This window comes from Chrysochloris asiatica, unplaced genomic scaffold, assembly GCF_000296735.1.
Source record: "Chrysochloris asiatica unplaced genomic scaffold, ChrAsi1.0 scaffold00011, whole genome shotgun sequence".
NCBI lineage: Eukaryota > Metazoa > Chordata > Mammalia > Afrosoricida > Chrysochloridae > Chrysochloris > Chrysochloris asiatica.
The window spans coordinates 32,503,669-32,507,925 of record NW_006408529.1 but is presented as its reverse complement, the minus strand read 5'-3'; the positions used below and the strand labels follow the sequence as shown (position 1 = coordinate 32,507,925).

General features: G+C 36.4%; 1 pseudogene; it reads right to left on the bottom strand.

Moving 5' to 3' along the window:
• Nucleotides 1–3,607: 3,607 nt before the first annotated feature.
• LOC102824274 overlaps nucleotides 3,608–4,257 on the bottom strand; it is a 19,103-nt pseudogene continuing 18,453 nt past the window's right edge.

The following is a 4,257-nucleotide window of genomic DNA, read 5'->3' as shown; positions in this document are numbered from 1 at the left end:
CACTTCTTCTGGAAGACCCTCCAGAATCCCCTAGATGGTATCCAGTTCTGTCGTGTAAGTTCTGTAGCTTCTTTAAAATGTGTATCCAAATAGGTATTAAGTAAAACGGTAATTAGATGTTTAAGGTCTGTCTCTCCTCAAGATTTCAAACTTGACGAAAGCAGGCATGTTCGTCAAATCCTTGTTGAAGCCTAGGGCCTAAAATAGTGCCTTATATGTTTTCATTGGTCTTTCACCGGTGGTTCAGGGCTAAAGATTGGTCTGAACCTGACCTGGGAGGACGTCCCTGGCTGGGGCAGTCCATCTTCCAGTGGGCCCATTGAGCACTCTTTAGGTATGGCTTGGTTGGTGGCCTCGGGCTAGGGCATGCTTTTGCCCAGTGTCCAGTCTGCCCACATTGAGAGTATGTTCCAGGGAGTATTGTGCTTTATCCTGCTCTGGGCTGGGGTGAGTGTGAGGTGGCAGACACCAGGTCTAATATTGAATGTGGAGTTTTTACTTTTTGGTTCCTCTGTTCCTCATCTCGGTTCTTAAAAAAAAACATTTAAGAATGCTTTTAGAAAATTCTCCGCCCCCACAGCATATATGCGCTCAGAACCCAGGGTAGTGAGGATGGTATCCAGTAAGACCATCTCTTTCCTACTGGATACTGGGATGAGTCTTTCAGGAGCTCTAGTAGCATAGTGGTTACGAATTGGGCTGCGAACCTTAAGGTCAGCAGTTTGAAACTACCAGCTGGTCTGTGGGAGAAAGATGAGGCTTTCTACTGCCGTAAAGATTTACAGCCTTGGAAAACCTGTACAGGGTCACTATGAGTCAGAACTGACTCCACGTCACATAACAACAACAACATGTTTTCATTGAACGCATAACTGAATGAAAAAACAAAACATTTATTTCTTCATATGCACTTACTTGTATGGCCTCTCCTACTCAAGTTCCTGTGGGCTCTTCATACTCTGTCTATCCCATAGATGTCAGAGTTGGTCAGGGTTCTGTCCTGAGATCTTATTTGTTTTCTCTTTAGATAGATACATCCCTGGATTCTGGTGCCATCCTTATGTTCATGATTCCTAAGTTTGTCTTTCCTGTTAAGATTCCTCTCCAGAATTCCTCAGCCTCAGAACAACCCTGCCTCAAACATCTTCATATTGATCTAACACAAGCACCTAAACTTCAACTCCTCATCTACTTTTTTGTTTTTCAATATAATTTATTTTATTTTTGTTGTTGCTGAGCATATATACAGTAGGACGTACATAAATTCAACATACGTGTACAATTTAGTGACTTCAATGACATTCTTTGAGTTGTGCAACCCTTCTGACTCTCCTTTACTGAGTTTTTCTTCCCTATTAACATAAAATCACCACTACTTGAGGTTCCCTTCCAATCTTTTGGTTGCTGTTGTCAATTTGATTCCATATAGCTAGATCTTAAAAGAGCATAGTATTTAAGACAGAAATTCTCTACTAGCTAAACTAAACTACTGTTTGGTTTTAAGAAGATGATATTTTTGGTTTAAGGCTTAAGTATGATCTCAAGGCAATAGTTTTAGGGGTTTGTTCAGGCTTCCTGGTTCTAGAAAGTCTGGATTTTATAAAAATTTGAAATTCTGTTCTGCATTTCTCCCTTTTGAACAGAATTCTTCTGTAGAATCATTGACCAAAGTTCCTCTTCTTGTCTTTGAAACAAGCTCCTTTGTAAAAGTTGTATCTAGTTACTTCTGTAGCTTTTTTTGTCAAACTCTTTCCAACCTTTTTGAACAATTGGCAAGTCAGGAATGCAGCCTTCTCTCCTTCACAAGTGGGTCTTGTACAACTGTGTTCCAATATACGGCACTGTGGGTCCAAAGGGAAGCCCAGGAGGTTGTCTTTACTGTGTGGGCTTCAGGATAAGGAAGACAATATAATTGTTTTTAATGAATATATTTTTTATTGGACTTTTTCCAATTTCCAAATTTAACATCTATAATTAGAAACAACACGTATAGTAGGACTGTACAAACTTAGAGTAAAATAAAAATATATGTTATTTGTGGCTTCATAAAACTTCATTTACTACTGTATCTTTGAAGAAAGCAAAAAATGCTTTTTATGAGGGGACAGTGAAATGTTTAGCTACAATTTTCCCAAACAAACATGAAACAGTACTCATATAGAATGAACACCCTCACAAATAACTGATGGGTGATGAAAACTTACCACATTCAACCAAAGCAAAAACACAAATTAGGAATTGTTAGGGTTACATGTATTTTAAACTCAACATGCTTGCTCTGTTAAAAATAATAATATCTGCAGAAGCTCATATTTGTGCTAATTTCTGACATTTTTATTGTTATTGTTGAGTGCCATCAAGACAATTCTGACCCATAACAACCCTGTAATAGGGTTTCTGACAGAAGACATATACCAGTGTTTATAACTGTTAAAGTAACTCGAATCTGAAATTACGGCTATATCATATATTAAAATATTTTAGACCAAATGCTCTCTTCTAGCAACTTGTTGATTTATTTAAAAACTGTCTTAGAATTATAGTGGTAAATGTACATTTTTAAAACATTTCCATCATGTTTAATGAAAAATGAATATTTTCTGTATTCTTCAATCAGGTGTTTTCATTTACTTAAATTAAAAAGCAACCATGTATTGCTGAAGAAAGTCAATATTAGAATGACTTGTCAATTGCTTTCAAGGGAACAGAATTTAGAATTAGGTATCCCCATTAAAAATATTCTATACTGATTTAAAAAAAAAAAAAAAAAGGCTGAAATATGTGGTATCTACAAAGGTAGAACCAGTTGGGAGAATTATAATAACCATTTCTGAGTTCATGAAACACAATTATTTTCTTTATAGTCTTCATAAATACATCATATAATACTATTTCCTGTTATGTCATATGCCAATATGGCATTGTACAACAAGCATAATGCCATCTGATTCTTACAAAAGCAAATCATTTAAACAAGTCAGTAAAATAAATAGTTGGACCTGCTTTTAGTTATACACATTGTAAAACTGAAGTTTACTTTCCTTTGATCGGTTTTGCACAGTCACAGAGAAGTAAAAAGGAAACATAGGAATCATAATGGCTAAATATGCAAGAAACCGTTATTCACAGTGATGGCTACATAGAATACATTATTCTATGCATATTTTTTCTGGGTTTTTGTTGTTGAATTTTAAGATAAAAAACACTTGTTTTCTACAGATTCACAAAACAACATTTTAACAAGAACAATTAAGGAGAATGTAATGTAAGCATTAGTTAAGATTAACAAACTATGGCCCAATTCTTAATACCCTCAGCAGAGTAATTCCAAATCCAAACAATGTTACAGAAACCATTTCACATCTTTCCTAACACACATTAAAATGTTATCTGTCTTCCCCCAAACTAATTCTTCATGGAAGCAATCTTTCTTATCAATTAACGTCCATATGTCTATCACATGTAGTCCATCTTTTATAGCCAAATTTAATGTCACTACAAAAGAAAGCAAGTTGGACAATAATCACATGCATTCGTATCTATAAATCTATAATAGCATGAAGATATCTGTATAAATCAGGGTTTTAACTTTTCCCCCCTAACAGTCTCAGGTAGACCAACTCAATGAAGTTACTGATGACCCATTTACTGACGATTTTCAGGGTCTGTTGGCAAAGGAAGACTGGAGGTTACCGCTGGAGCTGTTGCTGATTCCATTCATAGTCCTGGAAATGTGAGGAAACTGAGGATAAGGAGACTGGACTGGACTGCTGGGGCTAGGTAAACATGAAGTGGTGGAGGGAATCCCTCCGGCTGGGCTGTTGGCCTTGTCACTCCCAGAGTCATTTTCTAGTTCTCCAGTGTTTGTCAGTCCATCTCTCTGGTGATTGATCTTCATTCTTTTACAAGTAGGTGGAACTTTGTATTTCAAAGGAAGCGGTCCATTTCTTCTCCAGGTATAAATGTAGGCAATATCCATTAGTGTATAGTAATCCGTTAAGGGTTCCTCTTCATACATGATGTCCATCTGGAAAGTATCAGGTATATACATTTTACTTCTGAGAAATTTTCTTAGGCACATCACAGTCCTTTCTGCTGGGCATCGTAAATATTTTCTATCATTCACCTTCTCTTTAGATTTCTTTTTATCTTTGTTTACTTTGTGATCCAATCTTATTAGCTCATCATCAGTCATAATCTTCTTATTCTCATCTGCAACATCTCTCTGCTCAGCTCTTGTACCTCCTCATTTCTTCC